Source organism: Molothrus ater, chromosome 6, assembly GCF_012460135.2.
Source record: "Molothrus ater isolate BHLD 08-10-18 breed brown headed cowbird chromosome 6, BPBGC_Mater_1.1, whole genome shotgun sequence".
Classification (NCBI taxonomy): domain Eukaryota; kingdom Metazoa; phylum Chordata; class Aves; order Passeriformes; family Icteridae; genus Molothrus; species Molothrus ater.
Window position 1 is genome coordinate 33,702,758 of NC_050483.2, and position 23,602 is coordinate 33,726,359.

Here is a 23,602-nt window from a genome sequence, read left to right on the forward strand (position 1 = left end):
AGTGAAGAACAGATGGGACACAGAGAATATCTGTTGAAATACCAGTAAAAATGAAGTATAACTCCAAGCACAAGAGGCCCTTGATGATGAAGCATTTGGCAAGTGTCACAATAACAAAATACTTTACCACAAGAGATTAACAAAGATGTCTCCGCATTCCAGACAAAAGGGTAAAACTTCTTTTTACCCACATAACATAATCATCTCTGAGCAGAGAGAACCCAAATTCTACCAGAGGAAACAAACTAATAACATAAATAAATTATTTATAATAATTTATTAAATAACAGAAGTAACATAGGTTATGATAAAAAGGGGAAAGACAAAGCTCCACTTCTCAAAATGCTACGATGACATCAGAAGAGAAGCACTGGGAGTATGTCTCTTGTCATTTTGTTCAGCCTTCACAAGTCTCCTCTCATGCACTGAGGAAGATGTTTCTTTTACTACAGAAACTCCTGTGCTAGTGGAAGCCAAGCCTCTTCACTCAGAAGCACTGAAGGTGGTCCTCACAGGCCATACCATAGAGTGTGAGTGTCCATGGTGAAATCCAGGACTGGGCTTTACCATGCTGGACTACAGCTATGCCAGGGGCTGGCTAGATAAGAAAATGTCAAAGACTGTCAAGAAGCAGCTCACTCTTGTGCCCTAATAGCCTTGCCAAGGATAAAAGTAACAGTTCATGCTCCAAAAGTCTTCCTCCTCAACTTCTATGCATCTAGGACATATTAACATATATAAAATCAACTTTGAAAATTAAAACCCCCATAGAAAATCCCACTCTGAAGAGGAAATAAAACTATGCAAGGGCCTATTACTAATAAATGGAGCACAGAAGCCCACTGCTTAATGAGCTTGTCAAATAGAGAATCTCAGAGTGAGAATATATGCAAGAGACATGGAGACAGCGCCACTGACCACCATGGTAACAAAACAGCTCAAACGTGGGATCCAGCAGCTAAGGTATAAATACTAGATTCTTTTAAGGGCCTGAGACTGGATCAATTTCTATACATATCAAATTTATAGAATTGTATGAAGTGTTAGGAAGGAAAGATCAAGTGCAAAGTGATTGCGCTAACATGACTGTGTGCATTTCTGCCAACAAAATTACTGACTGTTCTCACCTTAAGAACTACAGCACCAAATCCAGAGAATAAAGATACAATAGCCTTGCTAGACAGTATTAAAAAACCTGCTACAGCTCCTATAAAAGTTATAAGGAATTAGCCAAGTCAATTCAATTAGACTGAGCAGCGAAGCACTGATCACTTCAATTTCTTCTTGTAAGTAAATCATAACTTAGCTAGATAAATAAACTAACATTTCATAAATAAAACCTCAGAAAAGGCAAGTGCAGAAGAACACAGTTTCATTTTCAATGACTATTTTCTATCTCCTAGTGCCATAATACTGCTTTTCAAGTAAATTACAGTTAAAATCTTATTTTCTTTTAAACATTTCTAGACTACATTTAGTCAGTCAACTCAATTTTTTTCCTCAATAATGGTATTTACCCACATCTAAGTTTAGGCCAAAACTGAATTGGCAACAACATACTGCTCTTTACCACTCCTGACATTCTTCATTTCCTCTCATTACATTCAGATTGTTAACTTTTACTAGTATAGAAAGTCTTGTCCAAGTCTCTGTAATTCTTTATTGGAGAATAAAAGGAAACTGCTCTCCTGGAAGACAGTTCCCAATATCATAAAGGCATAAGAGTAGGTGGCCATGTGCAAATGTAAAAGGAGGGTAAGTTTTACTAACTTCACAATATATTTTTTTCTTCCTGGAAAACACAGTGAAAATCCTTAAGTCTTCTGGTGATCTCATTGCGCTGAGACCAGCACAGTTCCCAAACTCATGACTCATTCCAATCCCAGCAAAAAAAAACTGCTGGAGAGACAGATGTTTTGTTTATGAATTAATTCCTTCAGTACGTCCTGCTCATAATAAAAAATAATCAGGCTTTACTTTGTATGCAAAGGACAAAGCAGGACAGTCCTATTCCTGCATTACTCTTTCCTAAAGGGCTCCTCTCCAGCTCCCCCCCAGGTGGCCATGAGCCCCACCAAGCCAGTCCCAACCTGTGGGCCCACATCCCAGCCTGGCCTCAGGCCATCCCTACAGCCCTGTGAGACCGAAGTTCCTCTCAGCAGAACTTCTTCTGATCCAGCCCCCCAGCTGCTGGTGGGCTGATACCCCAGCCTGGGCTTGACCTCAGCCCCAGGGAGGTGTCCCATGCCCCAGGCTGAGGCCACCCAACAGCCCGGACCCCAGGGAGCCCTCACCACTCCTGGTGCCACAACCACAGGGAAACTCCAGCACACAGGGCACCTAGGCAGGTTTAACCAACGTGAGAAACAAAAGATCAACTTAAAACCACCAGCAGCTGTTTGCACAAGGAACACCAGCAACAGCTTGAGTAAACACACTAGGCAGCAAACAGGATCTAAAGCCTGTGCTTACTCAAGCCTTTTGCAGTTATTTCAACTTCATAAGGACAGGGGAAGGGAAGACAAAGGAATCAAGCAAACAAAACTTATTTTTACTTGCTTTTAGAAGGTTTTAAGTAACGGATGGCAGATAATGAGAGAGACTACTAGAGAAGGTACCAGCAAAGGACAGGCAAAGCAATGAGAGTAGAGAAGCACAAGGAAGGAAAGTCAGAACACCTAATCATTGCCTGCACACAGTAACGCAGCAGCAGTAGCCAGCTGGAGTTATTTCTTCTTCAAATAAAAGGTAATTATGCAAGAGACTGCCCAGCTCAGCAGTGGGAAAGAAGACAACATGCATCTGAAAAGCTATACCACTGAATCAAAAACTTTCTGCTTATATGTGTATAGCAAGGGCAGCAAGGACTTCAAAACTGCAGATGGAGATCTTCAGAGGGAGGGCTGCAAAACTTCTGCAGAATGACAGCAGCAGCCTGATTTAACGATGACCTAAAAAGGCTGTAGCATCTCCCTCAGTCACCACACCTCCTGTAGGCAAGCCTCAACACACAGGGCCAAAGTAACTGATAACGTTCTTTGAAACACCAGCATCACAAGGACATACATAATCCTGCTGACGAGCTCTGAGCTGAGACTTAGGAGAAAAGAAAAATGATACAAGCCATTCTAGTCTAATAAGAGCACATTAAAAATTGCTTCAGTGACACTGGCAAGAAACCCAAATTAGACAGGAGGCAAAGGAGCTGCCAAGCCTTGCCAGTTCTTCCACTCTAAGTCAAGATAAAAAGATAAGTACTTCAACAACACTATGATAATTAGAGAGACATATACATCCTTTATGTGTCAATAAAAATTCCTGGTTATTCAAATACGATATGCATAATAGTGCTCAAACTACAATTCATCAACATTTATCAACATCCTGGAAGCATAATCCCATTCTAGTAAGATGATAAATAGAGCAGGCCAAAAAGGAGAATTATGCCCAAAATGGTCTCGCTCACAGTTAAGAATGGTTCCTGTTCCATATGGGCCACCAGTAGGCAGTCATCTGAATTTAAGAAAGTCTTTAAACTTGAAATTAAAACAGAAAATAAAACCTTGAACCTATAACCATATCCGAACAGAAAGAAAAACAAGTTCAAATAGTTAGCATTGCTATGGTGTACACATAACAGAGGAATTAACACTTAAAATCAGATTTTTGAGCAATTTGTGCAGTGGTTCAAAAAAAGTAAAAGCAGTTTCACAGATACTAGTAGATGTAACTATCAGTAAGAGACTAGGCTACAAGCCTCTATAGTTTAATTCTATTTTTCAAAATGCTGGGTATATAAAAAATAAGACTGAAACTTCTCCCTGAAGTGTTATGAGAAATTTTGAGGTAATATTTCAAAATAAACCCTGCTGATTTCAAAGGCTTTCAGATTTTCCACAGGATTGCTACCCGTTTGGTCAGTGAATACATAAAATGACAAGCACAACTGCCCATTGTAAACAAGCACTCTTATGCCCACTTACAGATAAAAAAGATTCTTTACAGCATTCTCTGTTGCATAAGGAAGCGACGTTTTGAAATTCAAAGCAGAAAATATCAATAGAACCTAAATAAACAGGTACCAATGACAGGCATAATTTCAGTTAAGACTTACTTATAGTAGAACACCAAAAACAATGGATCAACTTATTTCTGGTGACAGGACAATGAGGAAGCTTTTGTTCAGAAAGAAGTTTAAACTCTACAGAAACTCAGGAAATAGATTTCAAAAGTATTTCAAAAGATTCATTCCCTACTGGGGGTAACTCAAACATACATTATTTAGAACTGATATTTCTCTAAGCAGTTAACACCAACTCAAGGTAACCTCCTGTGGGAAACAGTAAAGGTAAGAAGTTTTTCAGAAAGCTGGGAAAGCAGGCCTTAGAAACAGAAAGAACAGAGAATTAGCTGCACCTGCAGCTAGTATTAGGTATACAGTAGTATAAAGGTATTTTTTTGCCCAAGGACATGAAATCAGGAAATGTCATTGCTACATCTGTCTAAACCAAAGGAAACCCCCCTTAAGCATACAAGATATAAATAAATGGAACAAGTAATTGCTTGGCCTGTTTTAATATCCTTTAGTCTAACTTACTACTAATGTCATTTATACAATTTATACCTCAGCTGCATCTGCATAATACTTCAAACTCACAAACACTGCCAGGGTGCATAAATGCATTAAAAAGTAGTAATGAAACTAGTAATCTGACATTTCAAAATCAGAAACTACTGTCCCTGTCTTGATGGATAAAATTAGTTTGAACAGTATTAGAAGAAATACAGATTTAAATCTTTGAAATCAAAATTTAAAACTGAAAAAATAAGAGCTTTCCATTTAGCACATGATAATTCTGTCATTTGGAAGATCAAAAACACTACATATCTGTCCATGCAAAGGATGAGCACTTACTTGGACATTTTGGTTGCAGAATACACAGCTCGTGTCTGACAGACGGACATGTCCTGTTTGCGCCATGCTTAATTACAGTGCTCTGCCAAGCATTCCTCTCTTACCTGAGCATTCCTTGTTACACACCAGGTTCATGCCTGTGCTTGTGACACATAAGCATGAGGTAACTGCAGGGCTTATGCACAAGATAAAGGTATGCAACAGACTCATGAATCATGGGTATCCATGCTGGGATTGCTCAGCACTTTTGCAGCAAACCACAGATATTACAATGGGCAAAGGATAAATGGTGATCCTGACAGTGTTTTAAGATGGACTCCTTGGCATCTGCTGAAGAGATCCTACAGACCCATTAAAGGCAAGCGGTTTGATATAATCTACAAAGCATTTGGAAAATTTGTATCTATTTAAAAGTGGATTTGAAAACTGTCACTTACACTCAAGTTGTCATTTTCACTCAAATAAAAATCCACAATGACAGTCATCAAGCATTCCCAAAGGAGAAGGAAACTAGAAACATAGAGCATATTCATAAAAAGAGGTTAGGTGAAGAAATGAAATCACTCAAATCTTTAGTGACAGTTGAAATCAAATGAAAAACCTAAGATTCCAACTCCTATTGAGTTTTCCCTTACAGTTATTAATTTTTTCAAATACAAATTACAAGTCTTTAGGCAGAAAGCTTAATTGCTTGCTTTGTATCAAGCAAGTTCCAGACAGAAACAGACAGTTTTTCTTCTTTTCCAAAATTAGGCTTTGACTGAACAGAATTTCTGGGATGATGAAACATGCTTACCAAGCACTGCCAAAAGTGAAATTCCATGTAACCTCCTTTTGGTTTCCTTTGAATTACTGCACATGTGAATTAGTTACCTTGAAGAACAGCAAATTATATTAACTACAAGGCATCCTTAAATAGTACGAAAAAGCAAGGTGCCAGTTACCACCTTCTAACACAATCATACAAAACAAAGAGGTAATCAATGAACAGAGAGCACAGCTCTTCCTTCAAGCCAGAGCAGCAAAAGATAATATCAACTTCACCACAAACTGTTACATTTTAGTTGGTCTAATAATAGGAAATGCTCCAAAATACAAAATAAATAAAAAAAAACCAACAAACAATTGAATGGTCAATCCTAAAGTTATGAGTAGTAATACTGTGTCAAGTACATAAACAGATGCAAACTGAAAGTATACTGAAATAAAACACTAGATTTGAAAACTCACATTCATAAATTGTATCCTTCTGACCCATATAAGATTCCCTCTTCCCATTTTAGTTCAGAGACAGCACTCCATGTACTATAACAGAGGGCTTAACATAGGTTAATCTCCAGTATACCCACTCTATTAATAACCAACAGGGGGAAAAAAAAGAAAAAAAGAAGCAAACCCATATGCAACGGTCAGATTTCCAAGCCATTCTCACCTGAGTAGAAGGACAGTATCACAGGGGAAGGTTCCCTTTCTCTTCCTGCTCTATTTCAAAATGACCTTTCTTTGATTACCTTCATAAACTTGTTTTGCTAAATTGGAAATATTTACAAACATTGCTGTGCCCACTGGTGGAAAATGGTAGGCAAAAGATCATCTTTGGTCATTCTGAATCTTGAACATGGAAAACAATGCAGAAAAGAATATCCAGAAGAGCATCCGTTTCTACTTCCATAAAATGATGTACAGTATCTGTACTACCAGTGAAGTCTAGAATTTAGAACAGCTCATAGAAATAATATTTATTAGGCAGCCACCACTGGCATTATGCAAGCTTCAGTGTGACATCAATGTTCTTCTTTTAAAACTCAAACCACTCAACAGGATTGATGCCTACTGACTTGTGGATTAAAAGAAACTGCTTGCAATGAAGCATTTGGTTGACTTAAGAGATTGCATTTTTAGAAAACCATTTTCTGGCAGTCTCACTGTTGCACATATTAACAGAAGATCTCAGAAATCATATTCTAAAAGAGGAATTGCCACCTCCACCTTAGAAAGGAAAAAAAATCATCCCAACTAACTTTATCAATGTAGTCATAATTCTAGTGTCTGGCAGGAACAGTCTGTCTCTTACTGCAATGTTTCCTCTCATTATGTAGTTTAAGAAAAAACGTTTGTCTCTATGCTAAATCAGCCCCAATATCCTTTAAAATTATTATAATAATCCAAGCACATTATTTATTCACCACAGTACTACTTTCTGTTCAACACCTCTACTTCAACTCCATCAAGCTGTAACTCCTGTCCTGTGCTTACTGTTTTGATATAGTTTTGAGGAATGTCTTGAGTAATTCAAATCTGCAAATTTCATACCACAACCTGAATACACAGAAGTGATAATGAACTTAGCTGCTTACAGGAGATGAAATAATTTCCCAATTTATGGATCTCCAGAGTACATTTTTTTTTGTGGGGGAAGGAGACAGCAGTACTATGCAGGTGATACAGAAGAAAAGGAATTAGGAGCAAAGTGTTGGATCTGAATGCTATACCTGTGGAATATTACCATTTCTGATCCACACAAGTCTGCTTTTATTAGCTTTAGCCCAAAGAAGACAAAAAAAGAAATTACCTACTACCACTTTTTACATAAACTTAGTTTCAGTAAGTGCTTACACTACGTTGTGTCTGATCTTTGAGCCTGTGTCCTCTACTTCACATATATTGGCAGACTACATTTTGGAGTATTTCAGTCTTGTTTGAAGAACCATGTTTTGATGAGAGAGAGATCTAGGACAGTTTTACAGCTTTAATAAAATGCCCTCATTGTTATTACTCAACAACACGCTTTCAATGACAATAGGAATGATGTCATTTTTCTTACCTTCATTTAAGGAGAGGCAGAAACCTACAACACTGCAATCACACATGACAGAAATCGGTGGTACAATCCCAATATAATTTCAAAATGTGAATAGAGGGGTGCGGGTGAAAGGAAGAACAACATTCCCAACTTGCTTCAAGTTACCCAAGTTTCATGAACAAATGTGAGTCTACATATGTCAGAGCTTTTAAATCTACACTGAACAGTCTACTGGAAATTAACATGTTATTCTGGCTATTTCTGCTGTAATTGACAATGGAAGAAGATGAATACAATCTTCCCGTCTAGCCCAGGTAATCTTTTTTCATTTGCAATTTGTCAACACCCCAAAGATATTAACCATAGTCTTCAGCCCTACTCCCAGGCTACACTATTGCTGGGACAGAAAACTACAGAATGTTTTCATACAGTGCTTTCAAACCCAGTCAGTGTGGACTCTGAAGTTCTCACAAGAAGGTTACCTCATTCTCTCTTCCCTTGTGCTGCAAAGATGATGCTAACTGCGCTTCACACACAGAAAGAACTAGGTCCTTCAAACATCAGCAGGTTTTCTCTGCCTTCTGTTACGAGAACTCACCCTTCCCAGGATCTCATCTCCCAGTAGTCAGGAGGGTACTGCAGCTGTATTCACACTGAGGAGATGTGTTCTCAATGTACCAGTACATTTGGTGACTTTTAAGTTTACTCTAAGACCTGTCAGGTTTCCTAAAATAACATACATCTGTTTGCTGAGCATTCAAATGTGAGCAGTATTCCTTCTAGCTTTTGCAGATCTATTAACTGCTTCAATGTATCTGACACCCAGTAAGCCCAAGGTACAAACAACAGAGGAAAGGCATAAATGGAGACTCAAACTGCGACTCACCTTATCACCAAAAGTTCCCGTTCTTCTACAATCAAAGCAGATAGCCTTGTTAAATAAACTATGTAAATCAGATTCAAGATCAAATGCAAATGTTTACTGTCTTTTGTCTTTCCTGCTATACAACAGAATTATTTATCGCTCTAATGCCTTTTACAACTGTAATAAGAACGATTCAGACCTAGTACTTTCCTTGTACACAGCTCTGGCTTCACCAGAAACACAATTCCCTCCTCTATTAATTCCTAAAAGGAATTAAAAATAGCTTTACTCAGGGGGTGTGAGCCCTGTTACAATACAGTGGCAAGGCCAGAGAAGTGTGAGAATGTACACTGAAGTCAGAAGGTAAATATTTTTAAGCAAATTTGCATCAACTAGGATTGATTGTTCTAGATTGCTAAAATCTTATCCAGATTATTAATACACTTCTGTGAGTACTGTGATCAATATTCTTTACTGAAGTGTGCATGGCATTCTATACCTTGTTAAATATCAAGGTTTTGTACATTTTTGCTGGTAGTTTAACACTTATCTTTGAAATCTTCTCCTTTCAATATCAAGCTTTCACACTAATCAACCTGATGCAACTAGAGTCTTTTTAACCACCCATACCTATGTGAAATTTGGTGAAGGAATGAAACAGAAGATAAAAGAAAGGCAATCTGAGTATGTAACAACAGAACAATGAGAAAGAAACTTAAGAAAGAAGAAAACAAGAAAAGGAAGGGAATCCCTACTAATTTTTATATAAAGACAAATGTGCAACAGTGACAGGACAGACTTAAAAGAAAGGAGAAATGTCTTCCTCCAAGACAAAGAAAATCAGTAAGTGTCATCCAATCAATAGGGACCCAGAATCCTGTGAGGCACACAAGTATCTTTAAAGTTAATGATGGTCTGTGCTCATTATGTTCAACAACTGGAGAAATCCCTGAGAGAGATCTTCAGGACAGGCAGGTAAAGCCTCACAGATAATTACTTATATTTAAGAGCTCTTTCAGTAGCTTTCCCATTATGCAAGGATCCAGCCATGCATTTTATCATAGATGTTATCACTAATAAAATAAAACACAGTATAAACAATAGACAAAGGCAAATAAACCTCGAATGAACCAAAAATTTCTCATACCCCACAGAGATAAGGCAGATCCGTTTGATTCTGCACACATTCACTTTGCAAATAACATTTTCATCCTTACCCAGTAAGTATCAGCCATCATGTTACCATCACAACAGTTTCTCAGGGTTGCCTATGTAAGTTTCAGTCTTCAAGCAAAATAACCCACCCAGAAACTCAAATGTTTGAATCTAAGCCTTGGTAGATATAAGAAATACTAAAAAGTTGCTTGGGGTTCTTTACTAGTGAGTTTCCATACAATGCAGATGTACAGTATACATTTCAGAGGTGATGCTGAGTCACAATATGAACTAACAGCCTTTATTCAGCTTGACAAGTACAGCAAGGCCACCAATGAAACACACTGTATACAGATAGGAAGGGAAGTTTCAAAAAAGAGACCCACTAAGCAATATCCTTATTAGGGTCTTAGTGCACCCTAAATGGAATTTAGATGTGCTTTCTTCTGGTCATTCACCACTAAGGTAGCTGAACTTAAGTCTTCCACAAGTTCATATACTTCCAAGAGTCCAACAGAACTAATAACTTTTTAAAAAGTGGGATATTATCAGGATTGCAGTGATTAAAAATTTTTACTATTCTTGTCTACATGTTAGAACATTTTCGCAAATGAAAAGAGTCAACTACATTTTTAAAGCCAATATCCCAAAATACTTTGGTCAGGGAGAAAAGGAGGGAAGGGGAAGCTTAGGGTTTTGGTTTTTTCTTCAAAAAAGTATTCACATTACTCCGTTTGCTGAAAAAAGAAAGAAGCATTTCATTTGCGAAGTACACTTGTGTTCTAGACTACAAGATCTATTAGTATTTTAGAATCTTCTGTCTCTCCAAGAAAATTTCATACAGAAAGGTTTGCAAGGACAGGCAGCTCTGTAAAAACCAAGATCTATAATAAAGGAGCCATGAATGTAGGCACATAGCACATGGTACAAATATTGTTCTTACAACTTCTTAAAAGGCTTTCATCTAGCTTCTACAAGGATACTAATTTCTCAAAAGCTACATCATTATAAGAGCTGCCTCTAAATTCTCATGAGAAAGATTCTGAAATTAAGAAAGAGAGTGTTAAGTGCATTCTGTGCTTTTATCTACTATGCCTACTGATGTTTTAGTCTTCCTTCAAAGAGCAATCTTTTATATGGCCATCTGCACAGCAAGTAAAGAAAGCAAGAGATGTTTTCCCAAATAAAGATATCACAAAACTGTGGGTATAGCCTTAAAGCCAGATGCATACTTGGAATTCTTTGCAACTCATTAGTTTTAGTTGCTCGCTCAGCTTGACAACTCTAGCACCATTTATAATTGAGAGACTATTTTATTACTGTAGGAAAGAACAATTTCATAGGACCCCCAAGAGAACTGAGAGATTTCCATCTGGAATCAAGCAAGGATCTACTGCTAATAAACCTTCCAAAAATGTTTTTGCCTCAGATGTCCGTGTGGGCCAAAGACCTAAGCAAATAAACCAAAATATTGTGGTTATGCAGAGATGCAAATTCATCTCTTAAAAAGCAAAGATCTCAGGTACACATACATATGTAATAATTTAGAAATTATGTAAATTATGTACTAAAGATAACCTTTAACCAGTAATTTTAAAGAAACACAATAGAAAATTCAAAGTATTATATATATATTGCCCATACTTAAAGTGCTCAGACATTTTAGAACAATGAAAAATGCCAACCAGAAGTGGAAGCAGCCCTTCCGTGTCCTGTACCCTGTAATACAGATAATCCTACACTGAAATCAATTGCTCCATTCAGTGAAAGATAAAAAGATAACAGATGCATTTCTCTTGTGTTTGAATGTACGTTACTCACATTTTAAGCTTAATTAAATACAGAATACTCTGCACATAATAAAGTATATTAGACTTGCCAGCACCATACCGAGGCAAACAACCACCTACAATTTCAAATTTGTCTTTTTCTTTTCAGTGACCCTTCAGCACTGGCAAAGCATTGGATTCTTTTGTTCCACAACAGAATAAGAAGCAACCATTTAATTACATATCTAACATAATTCCAGGTCTTTCCTTATTCTATCTACATTTCTTCAGGCTTTTCATTTTAAGATGTTCAGAAACAAGTTATCCAGCTCTGCTAATTTAAAAGCATTTATTCATAACAGCTATTATTTTACTCAATGTGTGTGGAATATTTCACATCCTGTCACAGAGTGCAGTAACATATCTGGAAAGATCCAGAACATACCACAGTGGCATTCATAGAACACTTACCTTTCATCCCTTATCGTCAATAACTTTGTTGTTTCATTTAAAGTATGCAGCTCAGAAGAAACATTGTGAAAGGGGAGTAGAATTGCAAGTAGAGGGAAATGGAAACTACAAAGTAAGTCACGCAACTGCAGAACTATGGAATGGCTTGGGTTGGAAGGGACTTAAAGATTATCAAGTTCCAGCACACATGGCTGGCTCACGTGCAGCCTCTCAGCCAGCAGCATCCCCAAGTTCTTCTGGGCAGGGCTGCTCTGGGGCTGTTCATCCTCAGCCTGTGCTGATACCAGGGTTGCCCCAGCCAAGGTGCAGCACCAGCACTTGGTCTTGTTAAAACTCCTAAGATTCCCATGGGCACAGTTCCTGAGGTTGTTCAGGTCCCTCTGCATGGCATCCCATCCTTCAGGTGTGTCAACCACACCACTCAGCCTGGTATCACCTGCAAATTTGCTGAGGGTGCACTCAATCCCTCTGTCTATATCAATGAAGAAGATACTAAACAACATACTTTACAGATCCCTAAGGAACACCACTTGTCACTGATGTCCCTTGTCCCTGAGCAGTTGACCACTGCCCTCTGGATGTGACCATCCAACCAATTTCTTATCCATTTAACAGTCCACCCAGCAAATCCTTCTCTCTCCGGTTTAAAGAGAAGGATGGTGGGGAGGTCCATGTCAAAGGTCCAGATAAATGACATCTATAGCTCCCCTTGTCCACTGATGAGTCACTCCAACATAGAAGGCCACTTCATCAGGCAAGACCTGCACTGGCTGAAGTCATGCTGGCTGTCTCAAGTCACCTTCCTGTCCTCAATGTGCCCTAGCATGGCTTCCAGGAGCATCTGTTCCATGACCTTCTCAGGCACAGAGGTGAGGTTGACAAGTTGGTAGCTTCCAGGATCCTCCTTTCTATCCTTTTTCAAGATGGGCAAAATCCTTCCCCTTTTCCAGTCATCTGGGTCACATCTGACTCTTCCCAAAGTTACCTTGTTTCTAAGATAAACTCGAAAAGTGTAATTATTTAAATGAGGAAGTAAGAACATGAAGAAAGGTGAGAACTCACCTATAAATAGAGGAAATCAATCTCTAGTCAACATTCTTTGACAAAAGATGCCAAAGTTAATGTTTAAACTGACACATGACAGGGAAATACACACCTATTAAGGCCCTTAAGAAGTCCCTAGGAACTGCTAAATGAGGTTTGAAAGAGAACAGCCCCATGATTAAAATAATGTACAAAGGATCCTAAGATAAAAAATAGTGAGAAATTAAGAAGAAACAGACAAAATTATAAAGGCAGAAAACAAAGAGTGACATTAGAAGGAGATTAGACGCAGCTGAGACCATGTTACAGGAATAATCCTCGTCTATGGAAGACAGCTGAACCAGTGCTACTGGTTCATTAATCAGATAAATACCTCCCATAGCTCCCACACCTCATTGCACCTCAAGACAACTCATTGCACCTCTCTGTGTTTCAGTGGTACTGAACTCTCATTTCCTCCCATCTCAGACATGTTTCTAGGGGAATTGCTGCATTTCCTGGGAGTCCTCTAATATCTCTTTTCTATTTTCAGGAAATTTTATTTAGCATAACATACTACAATACAGTCTATCACAGTCTGGATTCCACTTTTCTGAATCCCTACAATCCCCTCCTCAGCACAGCTCACTGAGTGAAATGAAAAGCACTTTCCTCTTACTGCAAGCTAAATTATGTATTTATCCCTCTATAAGAAAAGCAAGGTTCCCTTTTAGTCATAACAGACATCAATTGTCAACCTCACCTCATGCCACCCTTTTGAAAATGGAGGGAGGAGAAATGTTTAAATGAAAAGGCAAAAGTAAGTATGAGCGCTCATGTCAAAGCTGGGAACATCCTGAAGTTCAGATAAGCCTGTGCTGTACGAACATGAAATAAATCCACATAGTGGGGGAAACATAGAGAAAAACAACTTGGGATTTACTGCTTTGTCACCAGCAGGAAGTGAGAAACTGCTCACAGCCACCAAACCAACTCCCTACGAAACATCCAGACACTACACCTTCACAAGGGTGGCTTTTATTGCTCCACCTGTGAAAATTCACTTCCTTCTGTGCAGAGACATGCACAGACTATGTGTGGGGTACATGCACAAACTATGTCAGACACAGAGGAAGACACAACAGATGCACCATGAAAGAGACAGAAGAACAGTCCATATACATCGCTGCCTGTTTTATTCTAGAAAACTAAGTAACAGGTTTGTTATAAGCTGGAAAGGGAAGATGTTTGCGTTATACATTGGGCAAGATTCTCCATGAGGTAAATTGACAAATTTTTAAGAGGCCTTCAAATGCACACAGAGTTGATTACAAATTTCTTACTGAATTGCTTAAAAGATAAAGTCTGATACACTGATAATCTATAAAAACAGAACTAGAAAGATGTATTATCACAGTTTTACTACAGATATCAACTTGAACAACTCATTTAAGATCATTTCCTTCTGCAGAAAATGAGGGGTCACCACACCCAGCTCATAAATGTATGGGAGAGTTCGGCATCTGCTAAGCACTTATGGGGCCACCAGGTCAGTGTTACCAGGCTGCAAAAATGCATGCTTCAGCTTAAGCACTGCTCAGAGAGAGCTGGAAGGAAGCTTCACTTAGCACCCAAAGTGGTACCTGGGTTACTGTCAAAGACAATCCATTCCTGCACTTTCCACTGTAACCGAATAGAAGAGAAAAAGCAAAACCAAAACTGCACATTTAGCTTTTGAATTAATAACAAGCCTACTTTCACACACAAAACCAGTCAGTATTACCAAGTTAAGATTTGAAGACATCAGCTATTACTGTCTGAAACAAGCAACTAATCACAAGCTATGTCAGCATCTTGACTATATCCTGCTTCACAAGTTTCCATAGGGAACAAACATGAAATAAACAAGTGTCTGATACTACTGGAGAATTCTCATTTTTCTTTACCCAAACATCCAGAAAACTAAACCAGCTCCCTAATAAACTAGCGGAGAGGAACAGAAAGCAGAGTTGCAAACATGGTCTTATCACCCCCTTAAGAGGAATGCAGAAGCACTGTTATTGCACTCCAAGGACAACAGGATCAAGCCTTGCCTCAGCCCAGACCTGCCCACTCTCACAAATAAGCAATCATTTCTACAAGAATAAATGAGAAGATTTATACAGAAGTAACTAGCAGTAGAACTGGACCCACAGGCATCCGGAACCATCATAAGCCCTTATACTCCCACTCCGAAACACTGTTGTATATTTCACAATAACCACCGCTGAAAGAAAAGGAAGGGCAGTTTAATGCACTGTTGTTTTACATGACATGACTAAATCCACTATATTTCTTAGCTTACAGAGCTTATCCTTGAAGTTTTCTTTTTAGGAGGTTAAAATGCATCATGTTTGCCCCCCAAAAATTAAAAGTTACTGAAGTCTAATATTTTTTAATTGCATGCTTCTTGTCCTCTAAAATGAAACATTGTTTAGCAACCAAACAGAACCTGAAACTCTTTTATGTAATCTCACAAGGACCTGAAGGTGCCCTATACATGGCTCCTATTTACTAAATTCCTTTATCAAGGTATAGGCACACTGGTTTCTTAATCCTTTAAAGGGTGTCACATTAGCCTTTGGTCAGATAAGGGCTCTGCGTTAAAATATCATATTGGACACAAGGAATTTACTTTTAAGACACTAAATGCCACATTTCAGATCCCATCAAATCATTAAAGTAAGTTAGAGGTCCTAAGTCCTAGCTTCCTCCTGAAAAATTTCACAGATTATCAATTAGCTTACCTTCCCAAAACTTTCTCAAGAGACACCCCCAAGCATCTGATTTCCTGGGCTGGGGACAAGAACCATCCACAATTCAGTAGGACCTTGGCAAACTGGGGCAAGCAGGGACAGTAGCGTGTCAAAATGTGTAAATGAGGTGGAACCCAACAGACACAGCTACCTTCAGCTAACACAGCAGTGACAAAATTGTATTGCCTTACTCCCAACGCACATAAAAGCTATTTCTTCTGTTCATGCTTTTTAATACTGCTTACTGAAGTAATGTCATTACTATTTTGTGAAACACTACAATGCTGTGATTCATGCCCCCAAGGCTTTCAACTCCTTCCACTGACTTGACAGGAAATATGGACACCTCAGGTCAGAAGACAATCAGGTGCCTAAGTAGACAGCATTAACTCACAAGTCAATGCAGAACTGACATAAAAGAGATTCATTTTAAGCCCAGACTCAGTCAAAAACACAATCTGTGTCAAATTAATAACTCTGCAAGGTACAACTGATCATCTATGGCAAATCCTTAATCTTGCATTTGGATATTTAAACAATAGGTTATATACTGTAACTGCATCTCAGCATCTGTGAAACACATTACCTAGCCCTATAGTTACATAATAAAGGAACATCTGAAGCCTTACTAAATACACAGGAATCAGAAACATTAAAGCAACTCTATGGGACAAAGCTTGCCTACCTGCTCTGTTCAAGTCCCACTGAAGTCAGCTACAGCCTTTAGCTTCCACAGGAGTTAAATTAAATCAAATCTTCAAAACAAACACTTCTGTTGTGAATTTCGGTACGTGTATTTCAGGCCCTGGTAAACTGAAAGCAATCCAGATACCCCAACTTAGAGCAAACACAGTCTGTTGTTATAGCCAAACTAGTCAATTGCCCAGAAAAAGAAACATGAAAACATGTAAAGATTCAGTCTTGGTTACATTTTTCAAATACAGATCATACGTTACCAATGATGTGGGAAGCATCCAGCACCTCATATGCTGTTGAATCATTCTTTGCCCCTCTGACAGTCACTTCTGAACAGCTGCAAATGCACACAGGCTACAGTAAAACCAATGTTTTAAATAAATAATTGACACATTAATTTTCTTAAGTTGTGAGTTTTACTAAAATCAGTCAAGAATACTGCTTTTTCAAAGAACATATTGAAAATGTGTTCATAATGAAACTGAAATTCTGTACTGATTGAGACAAAAATTAATAGCTTGGGCACAATATAAGATGATTCTTAAAAGGTCCCCATTTAAGGTTCAAAAAAATGTAAGTTAGGAAAATTTCAGTTCTAGTAACCAAGAACTCCATTCCATCTGAGAATGTGCCTCTGAGTTCACTCAGCTGTCTGCTTACAAAACAAAGTCTTCTTTGTTTGATATCCCCTCATACTAGTGAACCTCTATATTTACAAGCTGCAACTTCCTTTCTGTATGTCCCAAAACAAATCATAGAGCATCCTGAGTTGGAATGAGTTGGACCCTCAAAGATCATGAAGTCAAACTCCTGGCCTTGCACAGACAAACCCAAGAATCACACCATGGACCTGAGAGCACTGTCCAAAAAAAGCTAAGCTTAACACAGCTCTTCTCCTAAAGAGAGTGGTATAATAAAACTGTAAAAAGGAACTTCCAGAGGTCCCATCCAAACTCAGCTGTTCTATGGTTCTGTGATCTTTTGGGGGTTTCTGTTTTTTAAAGTCAGACTGCTTCTTTAAGGCAACCCTTCAGCATAGATCTAGATTTTAAAATGACAAAACTAAGTTATAAATTTGGACTTTAAACACCCACCTTTAAATCTGTCCTTAAGACGCTAAGAGCAGCTGAATACAAGTTTTTTGTTGGCCCTTTCCTGTGGAAAGACACCAGACACTTTTTTGTCTCTCTGAATCTTGTACCTTTCATGCAATGAAAAACGTGGCAAAGGCCCAGGTAGAGAGCCCACCTGCAGTGGATGCCTACCAGCAAGGAACTGATGGCCAGCAGGAAGCCAGAAAGAAGCCCCTTTGCATTGTCACACATGAGCAGAGCACATCTCTGAGCATCCATCCTTTCTCCACGCTGCCTGAAAGCCTAAGGCCCCAGCATGGCATCCTACAGACTTACAAGTATTTGCTGTTAGAGAGTAGAGTTGATTGTTAACCTACACTGAACAAATTGCCACTTAAAAAAACTATTTGCCATGTTTATATTAAAGTCACAGACGTGCTTACAGACTAGTCACTAACCTCTGGGTATATCAAAGCTCTTGGACACTATTACACTGTCAGGAACCTGCCATACAAGCTCAAGGAAATAAATTAACTAACAGGAACTCAGTCTGTGTAATTCAAATCTGTCAATAACTGATCATATTCTTTCCTTCTTTCTTTCCATATATGATTAACAATGTTGAACTGAGCATTGTCTAGCTTTAAATGAATACAGAAAGTTGATATGGCCCATTAAAGGCAAACAATTCAAGAGGAAACTCATGAACATCCTAGAATACTGCATATGGCCAGTTGTTTGCTCTTCCCCTCCTCCTAAATATACTAGCAAGTGGAAAGGTAGGAAAAATATTAGATTACATCTCAATTTTGCACCTCAACAACCCTGAAGAAAACCTGTAAGTAAAGTTAAGGAATTACTGTTTTGGCTCTCCAAGCAAATATTCACAAGATACAAAGAGTGTTTTCTAAAACAGCCTGCAAACATAGCACAGAATGGCTTGTGAAAAGGAGACCCAAAACCAAACTGTGTAAATAAAAAATTTGTTGGCCAGCACAGTTTGCAAGAAGAAATTATAAGTATTTCTTTTTTGCAGATGAATGGCAAGCACCAAATTCTACAGAAGTTACATTTTCAGTTTTATCTCATGGTGATGCATCAAGAAAAAGGAATTGTTTCCACAGTGGCAGAATCTTAATAATTTAACCATGGCTTAAGTTAGAGTATGTTAATTTCTTATATTGAAATCTACTCCAAAACAAGTTTATTTATTACTATTATACATTTAATTGTACTGTTTTATGCACAGACAAGAAAAACTCAACCTATCCAGAAACCTGTTTTCCAAAGTCTCTCCATCCTAAGTGTTTCATACAGATACACATAATCTGGGGATTTGCTGTATTATTAATGGATCTGTCTGTAATTACACAGAGGGTCTCACACTACTTAGAAACTTCACATATATAAAAAACATGTGCAATCTCTAGGAAGAGATAATGAAGTGAAAGTGTCTGAAGTTTAAAACCACACAAGACAATAAAGGCAGAAGAAAAAACAAAAAAAAAAGATTCCTGGAGCCAGCACCATTCCCATGTCTACAGCAAGACTAGAACCAATTTAAAAGGGCAAAAAACCCCCAAGTTCAGCTTTTAGTGCTGGACTTTAATCCGCAGTTCATGACCATAAAAACCTTCAGTAACTTGGATTCATAGCCACTGGTAAGAATTGTGCACCACTGAGCAACCTTGAACTCCCACAATGCTCCTGTTTTACTGAGGAAATCAAAATGCTACAGAGCAGAAGTGTCTGCTTTTTTTTCCCTTGGGGCTGTTGACAGTAGATTAGCACTGTTATCTACATATAAAAGTCTGAAACTGACAACACACACATACAGAAACTGGGTCTTCCAAGCATCCAATACAATGCTGTCTTGTAAAGAACACAGGAACATTACAGTCCAAACTGCTCCCAGACCTGCAGCACTTCAGCACAGCAGGAATCCTTTCCCAAAACTATCTGCAAAGAAAAATGATGAAAGGGAAAGTAGGAATATGTAATGTATCAAGCTAACTCATAGTCATGCAATCCCATTTACAAAGGAATCTTTTATACTTATGACAAAGAAGCCCCACAGCACTGTCTGTGTCAAAAACCTCAGGTGAAGAGGCTGTCTGCCTAAGCTTAATATGGAAAAAAAGGCAGCTTAATGTTCAACTATGAGCTCTAGAGCACCACAATGAATAACACATACCAGAAGTCAACTGGGCCTCCAACAAATGTATACTGGAAAAGAAAATGGACTACTGGGAAAAGATTTTTCAGGACAGAAGAGGATACTTGCAATTTTGAAAGAGTCTGAATACAATGATTTTGTTAAATGGTCTGATATCTTTTTGTTCCTCAGTTACCCAGTGAATATATTTCATGAGTCTATTTCTGCTATATACAGCTTCAGAAATGCATTTGCTTTTGAAAAATCATCATTCCTTTCCGTGATAGCAGGTTACCCAGAGGAGGGAAAAAAAGTAGTAAGAAGCAATGTCCTTCCTTCCTCCCACTTCCCTAAAACCACTTTCTCCCTGCACACTACAGCCTAAATGTTCTATGACATCATTTAGGCAGGAAAACCAATAGTCCCTTCTCTTGTTAACATAGTTCTTGTTTTGAATTATTATTATTATTTTCCTCTCCTTTTCTTCAAGCTTAAGAAATTTGTTGGGGATAAGATTAAAGATCTGTATAACCAAGGAATGCTACACAACAAGAAACTGTAAACAAACACACAATGTTTATTAGAACTGATAAAATATTAGATACATCCTAGTTTGCATTTCCTCACTCAGAACAAGAAACAAGCAAACCAAAAGCCTAAATTTAAACATGCTTCTATACAGTTAAAGCAGCACTAACTGCTGCAGTCATATGCAAAAGTGTATTAATGAATTCACTGGCATGTCTGGATACAATATAAATTAATATCAAGGCTTTTTATTTCATCCATTTTTCAAATCCCCAGCATCACCAGATCACCAACCCAGGACTAGGAAAATTAGGTGTTCCCTTGAAGGACTTGATTTTTCTCTGCACATATGTTAGCTATGGCATTCCTGCTTGGTTAAAAACAGAAGGCAAGTTTGTCTTACCACCATATTATCCGAACACCTGTGATTAATACACTTTTGTACAACCTTGGGAATGTTAGCTTACCAGCTGGACACTGGAAATAAGGAGGAAAGAAGAGAGGACAAATGCACTATTACTTAGACAGAATGCTTCTCCCCAAAGGAAACTAACAGCTACTATTTTGCAGAACAGGCATTTCACAGAATTTTATTCATTATAAAACAGAAGATATCCCATATAGTCTTATAAGCTGCATTTTTTTAAAAAAAGGTATTTTTAAGTTTTCTAAAATGTATGCTTTAATCTAGTAACAACACTACAAACACAAGAAGTACCTATTGATGAATTCATCTTACTTAAGAAGTGAACTTCTAGTAAAAGATGCCTTAAATAGTATAAAGAAAGATATTCAATTAGGACAAAAAAAAACCCTTCAGACTGAGGACTTGATAAATGGATTATATTATTTTCACTGTCCAAACATCCCACATCCACACAGGACTGAGGTGATCTGAATACAAATCTCAAAGGGAAAAAAAAAACATAAAGTACTTCTCTTTGACCTTTCTATAGCTCATAACACCATGTTATCATTGCACTTCCCCGACTTTACATGTCCCTATCCAGACCATGTCTAGAAGACACTCAGAAACTTGAGAATAAATGAAATAGAGATGAGAAAGCAACATGTGCAAGTTAACAGAAATCTCAGTCACTAAGAAAACACTCTTACTCAAGGGAAAGATACCCCTTACTTTCCATTGCACAATTCTTCACAGCCTTCTTTTTCCACCTAGAAATTCCTTCACCGGAGGAAGCTATCACGAAATGGTGATTGGGCTAACTTCCAAAATGCTGCTTTCACTCTACACTCAAAATGTACTTTTTATTTTCACTGTTTTACCTCAGTGTATTTTTAAAGGTGCCATGCAACTTTTAAGGCATAGCCCTGAAAAAAAATCAAGAGTAATAGATGGGAAATTAGGGTAGCACGACTACAATGTAACTGCTTTTCCTCAAGCAGAAAGGCCTTAAACATTTCACTGAAAGTGACTTTTTCAAGTATTTACCAAGCAGACTAAGATCAGGCCCATGGGGGACATTCTTCCTAAGGGCAAGAAGCTGAAAATTCCTATTCACAGAGCATGGGGAAAAAAAAGAAAATAAAGCCCAACACCCCATTACGATTACTTGTACTCAAACTACCACAAGTATTCTGTGTTCATTATGTTTTGAGTTCTTAGGGCCTCATTAAAATAACTTACTAGAATTACAGAAAGAATCAGAGGTAAAGTGTGCTTGGAAACTACAGATGTGAAAAAGAAACCCCTGAGTTGCTAACGCAATGCATCACCAGCAAGACACAACTTCCCTGCCCTCTGCTTACTCCTCCCTTACAAGAGATGACACGTTACAGACCTCCCCTACAGTTAGTCACTGCAGCACTGATTAGATGTCATAATCAAAAGAAAATCAAGATACCTTATCGTCATCTTCCAGTATTTTAGGCTGGAAAAGGTCCTGTCTGCCTCAGTAACGTTAAGCAGAGTTGCCAGATGATCCCCATCACATGAGCAACAACTCTTAAAACTCTGAAGAGAGGTGTCATGGGTCTGTGGAGCCCGTTCAAGCAATGAAAAGCAGTAACACTAGCTCTGACTCACAAAAGGAAAACAGCCAAGTTGAAGACATCCTAAGACAGCTTATATTTAGAGAAAGATAGAGGATTTGCAAAGTGATGCAATTCCTTAAACATAAGCTCCTCTGTTTGACAGGGGGCAAAATATGATGAAAAAAGAATAACACATTTCTCTAAATAATGGTAAATATTTCCTTGAACTTCAGATTTCATCAGCTGAGGATTATCCATCACAAGTGGGTAATGACTACAGCTACTGTAAATTTTACTTTTTTCCATTAGCAAAGCTGGCTCAAACAGAAAGCGGGGAAGGTGGTGGTGGTCGGTCCACTGGACTGACAAGGTTACTCTTGAAACATCGTGTTGGAAGGGGAGCAGTGCATCAGCTTTACATTTACTGGCCGGTTCCGTGCTGCTCTTCGTCACACGCAGAGCCTCCCGAGGACGGTCGACAGGGACCGACCACCGCCGGGCTGCACTAGCGGCTCCAGGCAGACTTCGGGGCCGGTATCAGAGCACAGCCACCGGTGCCGGGGCTGCAGGGCCGGGCCTCCCCCGCTCCCGCAGCCTCCGACGGCGAGGGCTGAAGGGCTGCGCTGCCGGACGCACCGCCCGCCTCGCCCCAGCCGCGCCCGCAGACGGCGCTCGGCGGAGCCCCGCGGCCCCGGCCGCCCTCGGGAGCGGCCGCCTCGGCCCGGCACCCCCAGCGCGTCCAGGAGGTCCCGGCGCCGTGCCGGGGCGGGGGACGCCGCCGCGGAGTTGATCACTAACTCGCTGGCCCGCTCCCTCCGAGAGCTCCGCCCGCGGGCGCCGCGCAGCCGGCAGCCCCAACGGGGCGAGCGCGGCGCGCCACCGAGGGAGCCGACGGGCACATCGCCCACCCCACGGCCACCGCGACCCGCAGCGCGGCGCCTGGCCCCCTCCACACCCACCTTTCCGCAGGCTCGGCTCGACTCGTCTCTCTCCCCTCCCCGCCGCAGCGCCGCGTGCGGTGCGCGGAGACCCGCGCGAAGCGGAGCCCGGTGCGCTCCCCCGCCCTGCCCTGCCGTGCCCCGCGGCGGCGGCCGCGCTGCCAGCGCCGAGGCGTGAGGGCGGCCCCACGTGCGCCGGCTGCGCCAATCGGGGCCGCCCGCGGGCCGCCCACCGCCCCCGCCGCCACCGTCCCGGGCCGCCCGCGAACCGGCGGCGTGGCGCGGTGGGGCGGGCGGGATGCCGGGGAGAAGCGGTGGCTGCGCGGGCAGGAAGCTGGCTTGGGAGGCAGGAGGAAATAAGCGCGTTGGAGTGGAGTTTGGGAGCGCTGAAGGGAGGGAACCCCAAACGCTGCTGCTCGGG

The 23,602-nt window shown here is 39.8% G+C and overlaps 1 protein-coding gene across 2 annotated transcripts in view; it reads right to left on the bottom strand.

Moving 5' to 3' along the window:
* STXBP6 (syntaxin binding protein 6) overlaps positions 1 to 23,336 on the bottom strand; it is a 97,103-nt gene extending 73,767 nt beyond the window's left edge. For both annotated transcript variants that reach the window (XM_036384458.1, XM_036384456.1), the window contains exon 1: positions 23,203 to 23,336. The gene's annotated coding sequence lies outside the window, so the exon portion shown is untranslated. The remainder of the gene's footprint in view (positions 1 to 23,202) is intronic.
* Between the last annotated feature and the right edge of the window lie 266 nt (positions 23,337 to 23,602).